The sequence below is a fragment of the Falco peregrinus genome, chromosome 1, assembly GCF_023634155.1.
Source record: "Falco peregrinus isolate bFalPer1 chromosome 1, bFalPer1.pri, whole genome shotgun sequence".
NCBI lineage: Eukaryota > Metazoa > Chordata > Aves > Falconiformes > Falconidae > Falco > Falco peregrinus.
Window position 1 is genome coordinate 84,724,648 of NC_073721.1, and position 22,949 is coordinate 84,747,596.

The 22,949-nt window shown below is 37.3% G+C and overlaps 1 long non-coding RNA gene across 1 annotated transcript in view; it reads left to right on the forward strand.

Moving 5' to 3' along the window:
- The window catches only part of LOC114013425 (uncharacterized), a 42,458-nt gene extending 38,817 nt beyond the window's left edge, over window positions 1-3,641 (forward strand). Inside the window, exon 3 of the long non-coding RNA XR_003556381.2 lies at window positions 3,441-3,641. This is a non-coding gene — a long non-coding RNA (uncharacterized LOC114013425). The remainder of the gene's footprint in view (window positions 1-3,440) is intronic.
- Window positions 3,642-22,949: the final 19,308 nt, after the last annotated feature.

The window sequence follows — 22,949 nt, forward strand, 5'->3', positions numbered from 1 at the left end:
GCTGACAGATTAATTTCCTGCAGGATGTATGAATAGTGCTTGCAACTAGTGGTCCATATGTGCCTGCACTGATTTCAGATTGGTAGCTTAGCTGGCATAGCTACTTCCAGTTTCTTTTTTTGCAAGATTATTTGTACCATTTAGGCCTCAGCTCAGGAGTGACTGGACAACAGATCCCATCATGTATAGACATGGAGCCCTTCATATATTCCTTTTCTGCTTTATTAATATAGTTTGCTGACACATTTGTGGTTTTTTTTACAATTTTATAATTAAAATCCAGTTCCTAAAGCACTCGTATTACTAAAATAATTTCATATTTTACTAAAATTTCTTCTGGTTCTCAAGTATGCAATGACTACCCTAGCACAGTCAAACCGATATGCTTCTATTATAACTTGATGGTACATCAGCATTAAAATGACTTTGCTTTGACTGTCCATTTATCAAAATATTCCAAAAGCAATTTATGATGTTAGCAGATTTTACTTTTCTATTTTATACAGTTAAAAAGTATGGAGAATTTTGAAACCATTCACATTCAAGACCAGTTAAATGAAGATAGAGCAAAATGCACATTCCACAATAGGTACCTCTCAAATAATTTGTTTGTCTGTCAGTTGCATCTGTCTTGCCACGGAAATGATAGTTAAAAGGGGCAAATGAATGAAGTTGTTTCTAGTTTTAGATTTTGTTTAGAAATAAAACAGCTGAAGATGGGTAGAGGTATTTCATAGGACTTCTTCCTGATACATACAATGCTTTTGTTTATATTTTTGGATTTCAGCTTTCCTTGGAATGATTTGCTATCCAAAATCAAAATAAGGCTTTTCTAGTAGATGCTAATTAAAAAATGAAAACTAACAAGTACTAGAAAATGAACCTTGTTCATTGAGGACTGGTGACCTGTACTGCGATGCAGAAGAGGAATGATGACCTGAAAGTCAGAGAGAATGGAAAGAGTGAAAAAATTTATTAAAAAATTATTAATGAAATTGTTAAGGAATCTGTGTTTTGAGGCAGCCATGTACCTTTAAGCTTGTCACGATTCGATTTAACTTTTTTTTTCCTTTTTTTTTCCCCAAGCGTTCAGTGATGAGACTGATTTAAGCATTCCCAGCAACTCTGGTAACGGTGTTGCTGGCCTGAAATACTCTGCCTTTTGTCCCAGCTCTTCTTCCTGCATGGCATGCATTAGTACACCTAGCCCTGTTATCAAACGTCCCTCTCATTCTGGCCCCATTCTTCTTCAAGTCAATGGAAATTACAGTATAGGTTTTTGTGAGAACAGGGGCTGGCCCTTTCTCAGGATTTCTTTCCTCAACAAAACAATAACTTTGCACAGTGCCTGATTGGTTTTGGGGGGGTTGTTTATGGTAACTACTTGAGTTCAACAATGTTTTTGTATTTTCTTTTATTGTTGCTAATTTGAATTTATTTTAAAAAGGGGAATTAAATTACCCAGACAGGAAGATGTTGATGCAAATTTCCTAACTGCTAAGATAATAAGGTTGAAATTAGGAGCATGTACATATCTTCAAGAAGCATCAAAAATGCATAACTACAATTTAGGGACCTTAGAAAGATTTCAGTTTTAACAGAAATGTGATTTCTTGACTTGCTTAGTTCTAGTCTGTTTTTTAAATGCCGTGACCAAGACTGAAAAGCTCTTTGCTTCCTCAGTGATTCAGCAGGATTGTGTTGAACCCTTCCTGAGCACAACATCCTGCAGCAAACTTCTCCCCGTTTTTTTCAGATGATCTCAAAGACTCCCGAAACCAAGCATTGTGAGAATTATGCTTTACAGTCCAATCCACCATACATCTTCTGTATAATTTTATAATTTTACCTGGAAATTTTGTGGGGGGGTTGAGACAGCAAACTCATGCTATGGGACAGTTGCTACATGCACTTCCATACACATACATGTGTGCAATTATTTTACAGCTCAAGAAGCCTAAAGTCCATCTCCGAGACTAGCACTTTTTAACCAATTGAATGTTACAAAAATATAGCACATCTATTATTTATATCTCTTGCGTACAGCTAACAGTGCATATTCAGCCCAAAGGATCTCGCAGTGCTTTACAAATGACATACGTACAGGAATTCCTTCTACACTGAAATTCCCAGGCTTAGAGGGTGGGCCACAGCCAAGGAAATAATCAGCTTATAGCACACTGCATAATGTGTGTGAACTGCACAATGTGTATAAGGGTAATTCTGGCCAAGGGCGTATCAGACAGTACATCTCACCAGTGCATCCTGCTGGTAAAGGTGAATGTTTAAAAGCTATATTAAAAATAAAAACCTACCACCAACATTGTTCATTGACAGCCACTGTGATCCATTAAGTTTTTTCTTTTATTTACATATGTGTGAATATTTTTTAATATATACACATTCAATTAAAGTGTTGATTTATCATCGGCATCCCTAAAACTTGTCTGTTTTCACAAGTAATTTCCTTTAAGCACCAGGTTTTAATAACTGATGGTAAAGGGAGCTAGAAGAAACTTGACTTACCCTCCTGAGAGGACAGTATACATCAATATTGAGTGATGATACTGACTTACAGCTCAAAGTACCAGCCCATACACAGGCTGTCTAGTATAAACTGTAAGCTAGGCAGTGAAATGTGTGCATGCATTTATTTTTTAATAATAGAGTGCCTACTGCCTGGTTCTTATTACTTATATACTGCTGCCAGCTTGGAGTTCCCCAAACATTTTACCAAGATTAATTAAGGAATAATCCTATTTAAATGAAAAAAAAACCAAGGAAAAAAAACCCTCCGACAAAAACCTAAAGCTTTTTTCCCCCGTTTAACAAATGAGAAACCATCATACAGTTATACGATATGGCTTTACTAATAATGCATGGTGACCCATGAGTTAATACTTATTATTATAATACAAAACTGAGTGCCATAACTACACCTGCCAAGTTCTTTCTCTGGCTGGGCTTATCCTTCTGATTGCTTTTGGGGTAGCAGCAAACAGTTGAGAGACTGTACAACCCTACCACAGTGAGACTAAATGTGGTTGTCCCTTAGCACCAATGGCAGTTTTAGTGTTGGTTAGTAATTATAAGAAAGACAGCAATGCTCATAACCATGCCAGTGGCATCAGTCTTCTATTACAAAGTCTTTCCATAGGAGACCTTCAATAAATGCTCCAGTGTCTTGAGGATAAAAATATGTTGGCTACTACCTTAGCCTTTGTACTAGTGTGAGGAGAAAGGGCATTGTTAACCTTCGTCTTCACCATAATTCTTGCTGTCTAGGTGATTTAACTTAGCTTCTCTAAGGTGTTTCCCTTGCTTTCTCTTCTCCTTTCATTCTCCTCACCTCCACGCTGACTCCCAGGATGCCTCTGCTCTCAAATGACTACATCAGCTCTCAGTTAATTTTGCTATTCAGGTACTGTCTTTTTCTGCAGATTCCTCAGGACAGGTTTCTTCTGCAAGTCCTTTCAGAGGAGGTCTACCAGTGAAATGTCAATGAGAACAGGTTGAAAAGGTTGATAAAATAAAATGGAAAGGAATATGTGGAACCAAACAGCAACCCCTGGCTGTCTTCTGCAGAAAACCCTTGTACTGCTCAAGCATCCCCACTCTGTCTCTCCCTTTTCCTCATATCCCCTAAGGTATGTTTTGGATTAGTCTATTTTAAAAATTAGCTTTTCAGCAACAGATTTTATTTATATTTTTGTCTGTACTGGGATATATGTATGTATGGCACCATATCAGTAGCAACAGGAAAGGCATCAGCACACTTCCTTCAGCTCAGATTTGTGCGTGCTAACCAAGGGATCCATTATTTCTGCTCTTCCATGCTTTGATTTTCAAGTCAGATCATTCATGACAAGGCTGCAGGTGGAAAGCCATACTTTGGAATAAAACTTGAGGTAGTAAAGTGGGGGTAAAAGATCTTTATAAATGTAAGCTAAGCAGTTATTATTTAATAGCTGGTATTTTTGCTTCTCTCATCCCACTTAGTGCTGAAGGACAGAAGGAGTTCGTAAAGAAAAAGAGCTTGATGGGGAAAATAGCTATTTTTTTTTTTTTTCTGAAAAATAGGGACATCTCTCTGGAATATATGTAAGTGGTGGTATGTACACACTAAAGTGTGCCTGCATTTATTGTAATTGGTGTCTTTGAAACATTATGTGTACACAGTCTCTCTCTGCAAGAAAAAAAAAAGGGGGAAAAAAAGATGGTTCAAGCTCAAATAAAATTCCAGGCTGATGTGGGGAGACAGACAGTAATATGAGAATGTGTACACAGGGTGCAAATGCCTACATAATATGTATCTTGTCTGAGTGTAACTGTGCATGTGTTCTTTCTGTGTGTCTGCACATGTGCACTTAACCTTATTAATATTTGTATGTGTTTATGTCACATAGTTGATACATATTTTTGTATGTATTTTTATGTGTGTCTGTTTGGACACACATACAATCCATTGTAAAGGTTTTTCCATGTCAGTATAAGGCATAAATATATCCGTTTAGCTGTGATGAAAAGATGCATATACTTCAGTTCATATGACATGTACTCATCAGGACCTGTGCTTGTTCATAAAGTATGTATGCATGCATTCATGTCGACATGGTTAACCTGTTTTTGCCTGATCTGGAGAGCCAGTATACCTCTGTGCAGTAGTGTGTGTGCAAGGGAAGTGTGTTTGTGCTAGTTTGCAGACATTTAACAAGTTCTTAGTGTACAGAACGCTGGCCACAGAGTGCTTATGACAACGTCAGGGTCAGTAATAATTGCTAACATTAAAGATATTTTAATTTATCAAGTCAATAATGTCCATATTCTTGCACAAAACTGACTCTATTTTCTCTCATCCTCAAAAAAAAAAATCAGAATTACAACACTGTGAGAGAAGCTATCTTTGCTTTTTAAGGGAACGCAAAATAGGGCCAAGACTGGTTTTGATAGTTTGGGGTTTTTTGAAATTTTTGCCTCATGCTTAGAAATACAAATCTTTAGATTTCTGATCCCAGGTTTGGAAATTGCACCCCTAGTAAATGTTTTACAGGCTACTGGTAGCTGTCTGGTGAGCAGAACTGAAGGATTGTGTCCATCAGTTGTTCTGTCTAGTTAATTTGTTAAGTGAAACAACCTTCCTGAAGATCTTCTTGGGAGCATTTCGTACAGTTTGTTAAAGAACCAGGAACTGGGTTTTTCATGGTAACAGGAAAAAAAAACCCCACAAACATTTCAGTCTAGTACCCTGAATAAGAAAAAGTCCTAATTTTTCACTGCTTCATCTAATAATTAGGCCCATGCAAAGTGAGTGCAGAACAGGTGTAGATGCTCTGTTTTGCACGTACTTTTCTTATCTGAGTCTTGAAACATGATTCCCTAATATGACACAGAGTACCAGCATGGTAAAACAGGTCCACTTTGCTTATGCAGAACTGAGTATACAAGGGGCAAGACAGCAGAAAATTAGGGCATAGGGGCCTATCCCAATTCCCCTGAAACAAATGGGAGCTGGATTAAGCCTAAATCTCTAATTACATAGGGGTAATAGTCTATCAGAACTCCCACTGAAGCAAAAGGGAGTTGGAGCAAACCCAAGACTCTAATTGCATTTTTCCTTGCCATTTTTGTTCATATATTTTGTTTACTCTGGCTCATCGTTACATTATTTTGTAATTATTATGATGGGATTAGCGGCCATTAAATATCTGATTTCTGAATGGTATGACTTGTTTTAGTCACTGATGTCACTGATGTATGTCAGAAAGGTTTGTATATTCTGGTGCACATGGCAAGAGATAGATGAATTTATCTAATGATTGAAATGAATTGAGGCTTATATATTTCCTGCCAGCACTTCAAAGAGCCATACTACTTTTCTGTGTGCAGAAAACAATATAGTGCAAGGCCACACCAGGATTTTTTTCTTTCCTTTTTTCGTCCTGGTGTTTATACCAGTACCTTTGAATTTCCACTGTGAGGACTGGATTTATCTAAGGAATTGGATAAGAACAGAGCATTACTGACTATGTGATAGAGAGTTGTTATTATTTGGAGAAAGTTTCCATGATACCTGTCATTTTGGAGCACCCCAATACATTTGTTCAGTTTGTTCAATACCAGATTTCCTCCTGCTCTTCTGAGATTAACTCTGCAGTGGTACCCACATGTCATCTACAGTATAGACATTGAGGTTTTTTTCCCATCTTGAATGCCATTCCCAAACATGACCGTTCTACAGTAAGAAGAGAGTTTCAACACATACCAGGCAAGGAGAAGTGTACTCATCCTTCCAGCGGTATACTGACTGCGCCATACTGGCAGTATTAAAACTAAAGGACTGTATAGAGGCCCTGGTACATGATGGGAATTCTCACTGACGACAGGAGAAACTGCATTGTTGATCTAGGCAGGACTCCAGGTAGATGGCTTCAATGTGACTTGGAAAACATCGAAGTAGGAAATACATGCTGGAGCAAGGGGCATTTCTGCAGTCATTCTTCACAACACAATTCTACTTTGTTGCCCATTAATAGTGTCCTAAGACAGGTGGGCACTGCTTTATTTTGGAGATGTTATTGAATTGTCCTAATCTGTACTTCCAATTTGTGACCCTAATAAACTCAAAATTAGGGAAGGGCTTTACCCCACACAGGTGTAGAGTTCTGGAACAGCTTTCTTACAGGAACAGTAGAAACAGGCAAGCAAATTAGCTATGGATTTTGATTAATTAATGAAAGGGTTTATATAATGAGGTTGTCCAGAAAAGGAGGGCTTTACTCATCAACTCAGGAGATCCCATCCATTGTAAGTTCTTCTGTATCTATTTGGGGAGCTGCGAAGGAGATAGTTATCAATGCACTGTGGAAGGGCATAGGGAATTACTGCTATATCTATTCATTACTTTCTGGGACTTTGACAAATTTGGAGGTGTTTTGTTCCCAATTAATATATTTTTGGCTACAGAAGAGGTACAGAAACTTTGAACTGAATAGTAGAAGACATGTCTGTCAATTAAACTATCCATGAGATGTATCAGTAAGCCACCTTCAGTTACAGTAATAGGAAGTCTAAATAACCGCAGTCACTTCACTGGAGTCATTCAAGACTTAAACTGACAGAAAAGAGGAAGCAAAGTCTTCCTCCCCTTTTATCCTAGTTAGAGTAACACAGCCTCACCATGTATCTTCTAACTGCAGTAAGGGACATGGTTTTCTTTCAAACTGAACAGTATTTTGGTGTTGAGCTCACTTGACATAGTCTCTGTCAAAGAAGAACTTTTTTTTCTTTTTGAGTTTACAAGCCTGGTTTGCAACATTTCCAATATGTGCATTAAAATCCATAGCGCCACATGACGTTGTAGTCCTAGCATGCCATTGTCAGTATCAAAAGCGACATTTGCTTAAGACCAAACAGGGTGAAATAGTTAATGATAAACAATAACAAAATGTTTAAAAATAGATCTGACTATCTAGCTTAAAACTGATTTGTTCCTTTACATTCATAATGAAGATTAGTTAGAACTGTTTACATGATTTGTAAAAAATAGTATCAGAAGGCCATTCTAGCTGTTCAGTGCTTGCTGCTCTGGGCTGTGTAGAGCCTGGGAACTCAAGGAAGTGGAGGAGTAAACTGGCTAGTCCAGCTTCACCATTCAACATGACCAAAGTGCACGGACAAACAGATACTACAAGCTGTGAAATGCAAGTGAACTTGTAAAAATTGTTCTCTAGCAGTTCAGTGTGATATTGGTAACAAAAGTAAGGAAGCTATTTAAAACATATACCTCAACTAAATCATTTACCTTAACATTGCTTTTGAAAAAAAGCTATCTAAAAATACCTGTCAAATCCATTTTAACAGATAGGTTCTGTTTTGCTATAAGAGAGGAAACCAGGTACTGTATGGGGAGACAGTTTAATCAGTGGGGACAGTTTAATCAGTGGGGAAGGTAAGGAAGTCTTCTCTCTATAACTTCAATGACAAGGTGTCATCACCCTGTCTCCCCTCCTCCCTCCATTACCCATAGATGCAAAGGGCAATACACCTCCAGTCACTGAAGTTGTTGGGAGTTTTGGGTGGCTCATAGGGGCTGTCTCCTGCAGAATTGTGCTAGAAAGGGGAAAAGTGCAGGTTCTGTGGTGCAGCTTTTGTAAATAAATACCTAAATTATGTGTAATTCAGCAGCTAAGCATTTCCTTAAACACTAGTATCAAGATGCTGGCTAAACGGTAAATAATATGAAAAAATTGTGTTAGTAAAATCTTCTGTTTCCTAACATAAACAATTGGAGAAAATATATTGTAATGTACCTGCAAAATGTTTTTTGCTTTTTTGAAGGAAAGAGTGTGTATAAAGAAAACTGTTTGAGCTAAGTTTAAAAAAAAGAAGTCTGAATGTAGTAATGGTCAAAAAGATGACTGTACAAGATTTTGCATACATCTGTAGTTCATCATAACCAGGGAAAAACTGATTCTTCTGCAGAGCGCAAATAGACAGACAGCACTCTTTTGGGCTGGGGCTCTGTGTAGATGGCATGCTGGTTCTCAGCACAGAGAGTGATTTCACAGAGTTAAGCGGTAACTTTTCCAGCAGGTTATTACCCACATTTTAGCCCCTGAGATCTGAAAATCAAGGTACATCTTACTGCCTCTCATAATGTTTATTGCAAATCTCTGTGCTCCAGTTGTAAGAGGTCATGATGCTTTACCAGGCAGACTGAAGTTCCACTCTCTGTGTCTCATACAGGTAGTTTGACAGTTAGAGTGAGAAAAGTACATGCAATGGACACAAATCCTTAATGGCATACATGAGCGAAATTGCTAAAATCATTGCATCTGCAGATGTTCACATCAGTAACTTTGGCTTTAGTTTGTCAGCAAGATGTGGAGATCTTTGCTTTTAAAATGTTTGGGAGTTTTCTGCCGTGGGCCAGTGCTGTGTACCACATAACTTTTCTTTAACAGAGTGCATGTATAGATAGGGAACTCAATGCATGTGCTAGGAATTGGTAGTTTTTTGCAGTCACTTTTCTGGAAGACACATGCTGTAAACCTGTAGCAAAGAGTTAACATACTGGGGGCTAATCACAGAACAGCTGCTGACCTCCATGGATTTCAGCAGATCAGACCCCAAGAGGCTTTTGTGATCAGACTCCAGGAGGATATTGCTGAAGTCATGCACTGGGGGTTGTGTTGTGGGTTTTTTTAAACTAGTTAATGGCTGTTGACTTTAGTGGAAAAAATGTAATAAAAAGGACATTTTCTGCTCAATGCAGAATGTTTTAACTTTTCAGAAGGTGGTTCTTACTCCTCTCTTACCCATCTGGTCCTTTGTCCTGGCCACTTTCACGATAGGCTTTTTGGCAGCTGAGGACAGAAGAGCACAGCAAAGATGACATACTTGAGACTGCAGTCAGTGGGACAGCTACGCAAAAGAGTCCTGCAACTGGCAACAGACCAAACTGTGACCATTAGATTCCAGTTAAGTTATAGACCTTTTAAAAAATAAAATCTGAGAATAAGGTGTTTGGTTAACACTTTGGAAGTGGGGACTTTTAAAAGGAAGGGTGGTTTGTCTAGGGAAACACAAATATGTAATGGTCTACCATGAAAGTGCTAATAAAGGGTAAAATCAGCAAGTCCATGGGTCATAATACCTGTGGGGCAGGGACTCCTTTAAAGCAGACTAAGTCTTTTCATATCTTCTAGTAGTTAGCTTCCATGTATAAAAGCACTTTTTCTCGTTTAAATAATTGTCTTTATTAATTAGTAATGGGCTCAGAACTTGAACTTGCATTGTTTGCAATTGCAAGAATATTCAAAATCACCTGAACAGCACTAATTTCTATTTATTAGTAATGCTTTTTTTCCAGACGTTAAAAATAAGACAAATTATGAATTACATTTTAAATAAGTTTCACACCTTGTGTAATTAAAAGTTTGTTACACATCAAGACTGAAATTTTAGATGTCCTGTTTAATTTAGTGAGACAGGTTTTGGCTCAAAGAAAGGTAATTCTGAATGAAAATGTTATCAAAGATTTATTTTTGGCAACAGCTTTACAAAACGGCACGGGGTGTAGTCTCCTACACCTTGTGAAATTTCAGGCTCTTGCTCTGCTGAAAGTGCTCCCGATTACCTTGGATCAGTCCCATAATTTTCTTTGTCACCTCAAATGGAGCCATCAGTGTCTCTACATAACAAAAACCTTGTTAACCCTTCCCTGCCCAGCACCTTCTCAAAGATTTGCTTCAATTCCAGCAATTCAAAGAACCAGCAGTGGAAAGCTTTGCTGCTTGGTTTGGTTAGTCTTTACCAGACCATCCTGATTTAACTCCCTTTTTTTAAGAAAGTAAAGGAGTTTTCACCAATTTTCTCTCTCCTCTCCAAGTTCAACCCTTTCTGTATTTGCTGGGAAAATTCCTTTCCAGTTTGCTGGGGGTGAGGGGAAGCCTATGGCTTAGCAGCATATAGACCAGAGGCATCAAGGTCACAGATAAAATAGATGAAACTACTAATTTTTCACAGCTATACACTAGCAAGGGTGTGCACCACAAAGGCCTGATCCTGACTAACCTTTCATGCCTTTCCGTTGCCCTCTCTGTTTGACACCTGCAGGTCTGTGGATCAGAAGCCGACTTTCAGCCCTGCTTTTGCTAGTGCCCCAGCTCCTGAGCCTGCAAGGGACCCGTGTGCACCCACCACCCAGGGCCGGGGGGCTCCTGAGTGTACTGCTTCGTCTTTGCACCATGCTCTGCTTCTTGGGTTCAGAGTCATTTTTATATGAGGCTAAACTGCCCTGCTTGCTGAAGAAGTTTAGATTTAGCCCCCAGAATTTATAAACGATTCCTGAAACTATTTTGTCATGTTAAAATAGCTTCTATAAACATCAAAACTAAAGATGCTCTCTGCTCTTTACTGAAAAAGTAAGGAATCTCTGCTAGCCATTTGGAGGCTAAAACCTACAACCTTTAGTGAACATTCATGCATATTCATGAAAATAATCTGAGGGAAGTCAATAGGAACATTCCTGTGGAACAGAATTGTTCCTAGGAGTGCAGGTTAGCATAATACAGCCCCGGTAGAACCTCTGGTTGATAATGCTCCCGTGCTTCCTCTCCTAGTACCTGGCTTTTAGAGCTAAATTCTGAAAGGAGTAAATAAAAAGAAAAAGTTAAAACTTTTAACTGCAGGTTTCGGAATGCAGTATACATCAAACAACATTAAGTATTTCAAATGAATTAAAAAACAATTCACCAAAAAAAGCCTTTATCTGTGGCTTTGTTTGGGTTTCTTTTCTTGGACATTTGGGATCTGCTGTGATCAGTTCTACAAAAATTAAAATCTCCAGGACAAGCAGCTTATGTCTTTAACTACATAATCAAAATATTGCAAAGTACTAAAGTTTTTAAAGGAAAGATATTGGTGATTGGATTTGTAACAATAATTTGCAAATTTAACTTGGAAACCAGCTTTTTCTTCCAGATGAGGGAGAACCAGAACTAGCCAGAACATTCAGAAAAGGTAACTATATAAGCTTTCAAAGCTGCTTTGATAACATACTGTCTACCACAAACATTATTTTCACATAATCATAAACCCTATATTTTTAATATTAAGAGAAATTACATACAGCCCTTTTGACCTCCATAGTTAACTTAGGCAAAATACCTACTGTCTTTAAATGTACTGCCTGAAATTACGTTTGTCTGGGGAAAAAAAAAAAAAAAAGGTTGAGCTTTATATAGCCTTTGTTTGTATTTATTACATTTTGTGAAAGATTGACATATAGAGACCAGTTCTCTTATTAATCTAGAATTCAGACTTGAAGGAAATTAGAAATTAGAATAGATTAACATTTAGGGAAAACACTATAGGGCTGCAGCCATCAACCAGATAATTTCAGTGGGCAGGTTTTCTTTAAGTGAATATTTATACTAAATAAATAACATCCACTTGAAAAATCATTTTCAGGGAAGATGTTTTCTTATATTATAGTCTGGAAGTTAGACTCATAATAGCCCAAGTGCTACGTAGTATGCAGCTAAATGTAATACAAAGGAAGCTCAGTTATCTAATATAGATATAAATACAAGTATTTGTGAAATCTATTTAGAGCAAGGGTGGGGTGTTTTGTGCCTTAATATACAAAGGAAAAAACTGAAGTGGGAATACTGTATACTTTAGCCAAAGTACCAGCTAAATATTTTTCTCCTTTTGCTGGATTTATTTTCTAAAAGTAATTAAAAATATTTTAATTATCAAATATGTCCAAAGAGTAAGCATACCTAATTGTTACCAAATTCATATGGTAAAAGTTAGAAGACAATTGGATTTAAAATTCCTGTGGGCTGATCCTGCTGTCCTGAAATCAGTGGTAAAATGCCCTTTGGCTTCAAAGGGAGCTGAATTTCATGACAGCTTTTTAAATAGATTTATTAACTCTTCAGTATTCTGCTAAAGAATAAAACTTCACTGTTTCTTTAAAACCACAGTAACAAAATTTTAGATTAAAATCTAAGCAAACAGGAGTAGCAAATACCATAAAAAAAGCTTTTAGGTGGTTGCTATTATTAGCCTATCAGCTGATAATTTGATAAAAAGAATTCGATCTTACTTATCTACTGTTTTTCAGTGGTTCATAGGACTTAGATGTTTTACTTTCTCCATTAACATATATAGGATCTGAAACAAATAAAGCCCTGCCCTTGCAGAGTAAAGGCAGAAATATGTTTTGGCAATTAGAACAATTAGATCTAGCTGCTGAATCTAAAACTTAATTACTTAAGTATTGACATTTTAATGTTATCAGTAGAAAATAAAGCAGAGAGATCTCCGCATCAAGAAAAAATCCTTTAATAAAATATACAAACTTGATATTTCAGACATAAAAATAAATCTTTATTTGTATTTGTGAGTTTAAATTTGTTGTTCAGTAAATACATTGTTTAAATAGGCAGGGACAACCTGCAAAGAGGGGTAATTGGTAGGATTAAAATTTACAATTTGTACAAAGAGAAAATACTCTGATAAGGGCAAACAATAAACAGAAGTCAGTTTAGGGTTCATCACTATCCTATGTATTCATACAGTTCATACTAATTTGTATGACTTAAAAACTAAAATAATAGAATCATTACTCATCCTTGCTAAATATATTTCTATTAAAAAGTTTTCTTCCTCTTTTGCAAAAATTGCTATTGACTTTTCTGCAGAGAAGCTGGAAAAAAAAGTTAGTAAATTTGATCATAATTCACAAATGCTCCTTCTGTTGAAGCAGATTTTTTACTTTGAAATTACTACTAGGAAATTATTTGAACAGTTTTTTAAACTTAATTTAGGTAAGAAGCTTTTTGAAAGTTATAGTATTATCTTATAACTGACTGCAGTTGGAATACAGCCCTTTTTCAAATTGAATACTGTACATAATAATTAACAAAACATGTGGATGTAGATTCAGTTATAATTATTAGGAACATTAATTTGCATTGTTGAATCTTAGTGGGGGGTTTGTTCTTTCTTAAGGCTTTTAAGCAGTTAGCAATGAAAATAAATCAAGATTAAAAAAATCTGTTTCAAATCTTCCTTAAAAAACTTTAAAACCTTTAAATGTGGTTTGATATATTTTTGCCTATTATGTATAGGTTATTTATAAATCTTATGATAAAAGATTTCTATTTATACATATTTCATACCTCATTAAATCGACTGAGCAGACAGGGTTGCATCATACTTGTTTGTACGTTTACCTGAGACTTATTAAATAGAACAGTGAGCTAGGTAAATATTCTACATGAAGTTTTATCCAAATAAAAACATTTGTAATAATTAATATATGTTAACAATCCCACATTGATCGTGTTTCTGGAAGCTGTATTTTCAGTTTCTACTTAATATTCTTGGAATTTTTTTCCTTTTATGGCTTCCAGAATAATAAACATGATATCCCTGTTGTTTTTGGAATTTATAGTAAAGAATAAATATTGATTATATTTTGACATCTAAAGAAATTACTGACAGAAGGAGATATATAACAATTTTGCTCAAGTAACTTCATGCAATTGAAGTTTTAAAGTCCTTGAAGTAGGGGAAGGAGTTTAAAGGAAGAAAAGCAAACCACATCCCACCCCCACCCCCCAATTGAATAAAATTGTTTTTAAATGTCTGCTGCAATTTTTTTAAGAGAGGAAAAGAGTTTTCATGCTTTGGTAATGTATCAGATTCAAAGAATGCCATTAAAACTCATGATGAGACTTCGACCACAGAACTTAGCTTTTCAACAGACTAGTCAGCTCCTTAAATTTAATTGAAACTATGTTAAAATAAAGATTTTTTCATGTACTAAGTAAACTTAAATGTTTATCCTGGAAAAGAATAACTGCATGTATCTGATCAATGGAAACATGCACACCGCAAAGGTGATTTTTTCAAAGAAAATAATTATTTCTACATAACTTGTAAGTCAAAGGGCATCTGTTTGTGACCATATTAGTGCTAAAATCAGTACAATAAGCTAGACTTTACCAACTAAATGGAAGGTAGGTACAGTATGATCTGGAGTGGGAGTGAGCTCAGAGTCAGCTCAATGTAGTGGCAGCACATAAATCTAACTGTCAGGAGCAAAGTCAAACTTCTTTGACTACAATTTCCACTAAAATACTACCTTAAATTTGAGTTTGCTAATTGTATGTGCTTCAATGAAATCACATGCTTTCAAAAGACGTATTAATAAGCTTAAATATGATTATGTTATTAAATATTTAATTAATTAGAAAGTGAGCTGTGTAAGCCCAATATGGAAAACAGAATTGATGTATTAGTCATATGCTTTTTTCTTTATTTATTAATGAACAGTTTTAGAGGTGAATAGTAAATTCTCCAGAATAAATTCACAAATGCATACCTCTCTTAATTTTTTTGGAAAATGTTTTGTTATTCTCTCACACAAATTATGTATTCTTTTTGCTCTCTAGAAGTAGTTCCAAAGTTGCTGAAAGGGTCAAACATATTACCAGTTTGGTTTAAGTCCCAAAAGAAGTTTTCCAAGATTTTCATATTTCACGTTAAATTAAGGCAGATGTGGAAGATGATTCAATGTAATCCATTAATTTTAAAATTCCCAATGATGAAGATTCAGCTATAAATTATTATTACAGTAAACCATTATTATGTAAATTGATATTAATTTCTTCTGTTGGACACCATAAATATGAGACAAAGTCCTGCAGTCAAAACTCCTGCTGCTGATGATAAAAGATTAGGCAAGGCAGATACTGCAGGATTTGGAATGCATATCCTCATTTGTGCCTGTAATCTTACAACCAGAGTAATATCTATATTAAAGGTTCAAATTTTAATACTTTTTTTTTACCACAGCTATCTAGATTTCTATTCTATTTACTAATACTAATACTTTTACCACTGTTTTCATTGTTAATGTATTTCAAACAAGAAGATCGAATTGCTTGGTCTCTGGTCTTTAAAAATCCATCCTGTCAGGAAAAGAATTAATTAATACAGCTTTAACTTTAGGTTTTCCTTTTCCTTTTTTTTCCCCGGTTAATTTGGGGGAGGGGAAAAATAGGACTCAGATTCGTATAATTTCCCAACTCACATCAAATCCTATGTTTCTATAAGACAAATTCATAGGGTAATAATGACAGACTGCCACTAGTATGTATTTTTTAACCTAAAATACGCCATTAATTTAATCTATTTCTCTGGGGAAAAAAAAATATTTAATTGTCCTCTATGTTTATCAGAGGTAGCAAACTGTAGTTTTAGTTATTAGCTCTTGGGTTTGATGGTCGTTATACTTACAGTATAGAATATTATTTAAACAACCAGGCCTCATGCTTTTAAGATTTAAAGCAACCATTCAAATCATCTTTACCACGGTTCTGTTACAATAATGCAGAAAATCTGTATTTCATGACATAGGGATATAAGATGAGATGGCACTACATGCACAAGGGCACCTGATGGGAACCAAAAGAAAAGCAGTCAGAGTACAAGGATATTTGGATTTAAGTAGGTTAACGCTAAACTTCTTTGTAAATTGCTGAAGATGTAACATTTCAATTCATATAAAATTGTAGGTGTTAAGATGTGAAATTATATAGAGTCTGATCTATATAAATCCAGCCAAAAGGTTGTCAGTGATCTTTGGGCTTATGTGATAGCAGTGCCTAGTTGTACTGCAGCCTCACTCCACACTGAAATGGAGTTTGAAGTTGAGGTGTGGGTGAACTAGAGGTACAGGCTGAACTTTGTAGCTGGAAGATGGGCCTGCCTACCCTCAGAGCTGCCCAGCACCGTGATGGGGACAGTTACAGGTCTGTGGTACCCAACTACATTTGCTCAGGCCTCCAGAAACTTTGGGTCAGGACTGTTTCTGAAAAAATTATTTGGCTACATACATTTTAGTACACCTTGCAGTTGGTTTTAATCAAGTTGTATTTATCAGAAAATTTCTGTGCGCAGTATTCTATGTTTATGGGTTGGGCTTTGTGATTATTCTGTCTGGTTGCTTAAATGAATTTGAAGCTTTAGGAACAGAGAGCTACTAATTTTTTTTCCAAATAAAAAAATATTGTTGCATCGAATGGACTCTATATGAAATAGATTATATGTCACCTAGCTACCGGTGCACTTATTCCTTACCCATATGAGATGGAAGGTAACATGAAGCTAGAAGGTATTAATGGCTGCGTTAAAGTAACGACTGGTAAAAAGCAGGTGGATGCTGATAGATTCACTTGCCTTCTGTGGGGGCTCCACATGTGTGCCTCATTTTCCAAATTTAATTACAATTAAGATCTTTTCCCATATATGAAGGTCATTCTCTGGAATTTCAGAGTTCACTGGTTGCACACAGATTTGCAACAATAGACTGCTATGGGTCATGTGCTATGTAAGTAGTACATAAGCTCTGAATGTTCAAAAGGGGAAAAAAATCTTAGCTAGGTTGTGCCAATTAACAGTGTTCTCCCCATGTTTAGTTTAATTTAGAAGGATAATGGAGTGAAGTTTGAATTAATCTGCTTGAACCTTCTCTTTTGTTTGATTTTGGCAGCTAGCTGGGTACCTTTACAGAACACAGTAAAACCAGCTTCAGTACCATTATGGTGAGAGATACAAAACCTCAGCAGAAATACCATACCTGAACCTATACTAAGTAGCTACTTCATACTGCTTTGATTGGGAATAAGTACTGGGGCCCACAACCACCATTTACAGATAGATCTGTAATTAATAGATGATGTGTGGATAAGTATCAGGCCCAAATTTTCCTTTTCTGTGCCCTTGCCTATTTCCTGATTATTTTAACTATGTTTGGGCAGCTGGAAAAGACTAGATTGCTGTTAGCCATGATTGAAATGCCTACAGTATTTAGACAAATAATATATAACTTTTTATGAAATCTTCAACCTCAGTATTTAAGGGCTGCAAAATCACATAGGACAGTAAGAAATGTCCATGGGAAAGACTGACAGGTTGACATAAAAATCTGCAGGATTGTTGGTATAACTTTTTGTGTGTGTGTGGGGGGAAAGATCAAAGTCATACCTAGAATATTTCTGAAATCAGAACACTACTTCTGTTTATGAAAGTCTGTTGGATTTTGTTTCGTTTCATTCCATTGAAATTCTTACGTCACTGCACTATTGGAAAGCCCCACACTTGCTCAGTGCTGAGCGTGCTTTGCTCTTTAGGAATGGCTAGACTTAGTGCCCAGGAAAGGAATGGCTTTACCGTATGTCCAGGTTTAGCTGGACACAGCTTGGTTTACAACCTGTGAATATGCTTTCTTGAGGACTAGATACAGTATGTTTCCGGGTGGTCCTCCTGAAGATAAAAATGGATGTTCTGGTTATCCTCTGTTAATAGATGGTTTCTGATCCTCATTATAATACAAAGCAAAAATGTCTTTTTTTGATGAGAGGGTGTTATTTATTATGCTAGCTTGTTAAGAGAGCAGAAGAAATAAGGGGTATTTTATCTTTTGCAAGCAGTTTAATTTAATACAATGAGTTGAATGTATGCCATTTGCTGAGGTGCACTGGAATGTCAAATAAAATGTAGAAATAAGGAAAATATATGATTGTCAGATTTGCTGTAGGAGAAATGTCATACCATCTTCCCCAAGCCACAGCTGGGGAAGAACTTTAGGAGTTTGAGAACTTTGTTGGAAAAGTTCTTGATCCCTAATGCTTTGCAAGCAGAAAGTAAAGTTTTGTATTTGAAAATGAAAGGAGACTACTACTGTGTGCACTACTACCATGTGCAAAACTGGTCTAAGTGCAAGAAAATAGAAGGGCCGTTTGGCAGTAAGTTGTTTTCATAAAAAAGGCAGAGGGAAACAGAACAAGCTCATCAGCTGTCTCCTTACAAGCCAAAATAAATGACAGGTACCAAGGTCACGATACATTTGGAGACAATCAGAGTCCACAGGAATTTTAGACATGCTGAGCACTTCTTCCAAGGGAGACTGGTGGTGTGTAGTTCCTTCCCATTCTTCCACTAGTAACTCATTCAGGAGGACTATGCTTTTGGACTATTAGGATCATGCCTCACTTTTTCATTGTAGGACACTTGAATATATGGCAAAATGGTAGTCACTAAATGAAGAGCTTTTAATTGATCAAATCCGACAAATCTGTTATCGGTCAGCCCACCATCAGGAAAAGTTCGGTGGTTTCTTTTTTAATGTCATAGGGATCAAGCGCTCAGTACCTGTCGTGCAGTTCCTCCTCCTGTTAGCAGGCAATATATGTGCTTCCTTTTTTTGCAGTCTACTCTATGCAATGTTGTTATGTTCATTAATGAAGTATATGTCCAACTTTCTGGATCTGTGACCTCCTTTTGATTCACCTCTCTCTGTTACAGTCTTGAATTCTTCCCTTTTTTGACAATAAAGACTAAGACTTTATAATTGCTGCCTGAAAACTTGCTCACTTTTCCAGGGAGTCTGGACTTGCTGCCAGTGAGCCAAGGTTGCTAGCAGGCTGGGGGGTACCCTAGGTACTTGCAGGAACTTCTCAGTCCCCTGCTGTCAAAAACCAAGCTACTGCTGATGAACTTTGTTTATTCTAACACTGAATATTGTTGTGTTATTTTGCAACCCATACTTTGAGAAATACTTGTTTAGCAGAGATGAAGGTCCCATCTAGTGATGAATTCCGTAGCAGCACAGTTTGAAAAAGTGACAGAACTTGGATTAGTTGAACCTGGATGCAGCAAAGGTAATGGCAAAGGACTTGCATTATTCCATGATAGTGCAAAGTAAATATGATCATCTGAGTTAAAGAATCACAGAATGGTCGGGGTTGGAAGGGACCTCTGGAGAACATCTAGTCCAACCCCCTGCTACAGCAGGTTCTCCTAGAGCAGGCTGCACAGAGTCATGTTCAGGTGGGTTTTGAACGTCTCCAGAGGAGACTCCACAACGACTCTGGGCAAAGACAGCTGTCATCTTCTCATGTTTCCTTTCAAAATTATTCTTGGTAAGGGATACGGGCTATAGAAAGAGATTTTGATGTTGGTGTACTTGCTTTAAATTTAAGGAAAAAATGAAAGTATTTTTTCCCCTATGTTGTGTACATATTGTTTTAGATCTCTTGATCAGTTAGTTAGAAGTTAGAAAGTTGGAAAAGGTCTTTAGTTAGAAGTTGGAAAAGATTGTACTGGAAATCTACAGGGTTGCGTTCTATTGTTGTTTAAAATGAGGCCAGATGACATTTATAATACCTGTGTTGTAGTATCCATTGCATCTCTGTCAACCCCCTTGTGCAAACAGTGAGACGCTCTTGGCTCACAGGCATAAGTAGGGGCCCTCAATGCAATTGGGATGCTCTCCACTGACCCCCATCCATGGCAGCTAGCCTGGCTGTTCCTGTGCTCATCTTGCTCTCTCCTGTGTGAATGTCTCATTGAGTTAGGAGCAGGGCACCGTTTAAGAGATGAGGAAAAAGTACAGGTAGCTAAAGTCTGGTGTATTTGAGACTGAACTGGAGTGAAAAAGAGGTGAAAAGTTGGCGATCCTAGGCTGTGCTTTCTACACCTGTCAGATCGTTTGACATGTTCACATCTCTGTTCCTCAGTTTAACCTACCTGTCACAACAGTTACTCTCTGCTACAATTAATATTAACAATGTGACTATTGCATAACACCGGGGGTTAGGCTTGATGATGCCTTCCAAAACAACTACATTAATGAGTATTTGTTAATAGTTGCTCCGCGCTTTGTTTCCAGATGGGAAGAGGAGAGAGGAGCAGGCTGCCCCTGTGATAACCTCTTGTAGTACAGCAGGACCTGTCAGGAGAGGGCTGGGAACCCCAAGGAGAGACTGCAGAGCCCTTCAGAACTGCTAGTGTGGCTAGGCAAGGCACCTCATGGAGAGTTCTGTTCTTTGCACTTCAGGAATTAGTATAACACTAAGTATCTTTGAAAGAACATCAACTCTCTTTCCATCATCTTTCCCATGTAACTGTCTTCTGCCTTTCTGCCACACTCAGTATTTTGAAAGGTTCATTGATAATACTTGCTGTGAGGTGGAGGCCTTCATATCCTTAATATCACAAGACAAAAGTTAATTTTAGCTGTGTGATTGCTATTTATCTGGTTCGTTTAAGGAACATGAAAAAAGTAGAGTAAATATTTATATAAAAGCCAGGTAAAATAGAGGGCAGAATGCTTCAGATGGAAATAATTTCTACAAGTGCACCAAGAGCAGCATTTAAGAGCCAAGGCTAAGTTATGAAACATCCTTTAAAGGAACCATTGTGAAACAGGCCATTTTATTTCCCTGTAATTATTTCTTTCATTGGTAATGATCCACCAGTATTAACTGGTGGATATTTACTGATTTCATGAGTGTCCACTTAAGTTAAGCTTCATCATATGTTAAAGAAATTGGTACAATTTGGGGTCTGCCCTAAAAGCTAAAGTGGTGAAAGCTAGTGATAGCAAAGTCTTTCTCCCAGGGCACTTTATTGCTGGGGGAGATGCAGCCCTGGGTGAAAGCCTGATCCAAAATCTGTGTGATGGTGAAGTCCCATCAAAACACAGGATCAGCAGCCCTGTTGCAACTTAGGAAATTAGGAACAAACAAGTCTTAGACACTTAGGCAGTTAGGAAAGAGTGGATTTTGGCACTTATGAGGAATTTGGCTACAGTGGGACATGGAGGTAGCATGTTGTGAGTCTCTGAAAGTCAGTGTTGTGAGCATGCTTTCTGGTAAACAGTTTTCTGTTGACCCAGGTGATTATAGTGGTCTGTCTTTGTATGGCACTGAAGCACTTCAAGTTGGGTTGACCTAGGCAAGTGAATAACCCCACTGAACACAGTGGGTGTTATTTGTATGCTTGAAAGTAAGTGTATGTGTAAGTCTTATGTTGAATTGGCCTTGGAAACACAAAAGATGTCTTCTGGGGAAAGGAGAGGAGAGGTGGAGGTAGAGAAGGAAGGCAGAGAGAAATTCTTTGAGAGTGGTTACTCCTCTTCCCTGTAGTAGCATCCAGGAAAAGAGGAAAAAGGCAACGTGTACTAGATAATGCTGTGGAAGCTGCTCGTGTCTAGATGCATGACATGGTAATATAAGTCAGATATATAGTACCACAGTCTACTGGGACAGAAAAGCGTGCATCTATGAAGTGGATGAGTACATGATCACAACGCAATTCCCCGTTTTTATTCACGTTTCATATGGTGAAATAAAAGAGTAAGGTAAATAAAACCAAGATACGGGTATTCTCACAGGAATTCCATATGTGAGCTTTTAAGATTTAACTTTTGGCATGTAAACAGGTCAATAATTTCTGTAAGCAGCTGGGGACAGTTTCTGTGTGTGCTTGTGGGACACAGAATTTCTGGGAAAGAAGTTGAAACAAGTGAATGTTGCATGGCTCCTACAAACCCTTAAGTCTTTCCGTTAAGTCTCAATGTCTCAGGAATCCTTGTGTGTACAAAGCCAGAAACTGCAGTGCTTTGGCAGCTAGGGGAAAATTTAATTGTACGTATATGTGCCGGCCTACACATGTGTGAGTCCACGGCTGTGTTTTGGAGTCTGTGCCATAGGGAGGGGAAAGTTATACAGAAGAGAAGATAAAGGTTTTGAAAATAAAATGGAATCCATTTTAATTTTTTCTGCTGTTGATAGTTCTAGTTTCTGAAAGCAGTGTGGTTTATCCTGAAAAAAATGAGGGTTACACAAGTACCTGCTCTGGAAACTTTGGTTACAAACAAGGTCCTGGTGCAAGACAGTAACAGCTGTGTGGGCTTGAGTGTCTCGTATAGCTTGCACAGGGCACAAGTAGGAGAAACAGTTATTTGCAGTTGGTAGCAGGGAGATACAGTGTTTCCCTCCCCATGCAAACCAAAGTGGATAGGTGCCCTCTAATTTCCTACGGCCTGTGTCCAGAAGGGCATTTAGCGCTAATTTAAAAGCCTACAGAAACGTAAATGCTGGAACTGTTTTTTTCCTCTTGAGTTTGCATAGGAAAATAATTGAAGGCAAACACTGCATATTGTAAGGAATATATTGGTCTATGTATGGCATTCTTTTGTGCCAGATTACAGAACCAGAGGCCTGATCCTGCTGTCAGTGAAGTTAATGGCATTTCTTATTGATTTTAGGGAAAGGAGGAGCTGATCACAACCTGACATGAGACAGGTGAAAGCTGTTCCTTTAGAAGGATGCTGCCCATTATATTTGGGCCCCAAATTATGTTTTCTTAGTGTCCTGGGAAAGAGATGGATATGAATTGTTCATATTATAAGTGTAATGAGGATTGTTTAAAAATGTAAATGTCTTCTTTAACATTGCTGAACTGAAAATATAAAAAATTCTGCCAGTGCATGGAAGTGAAACTGGCTGAGAACAAAAGTGAAACCAATAGGCAACTTTCACTCCCCAGGCTGAGTGAAATGCAGAAAAGTATATCTTAAA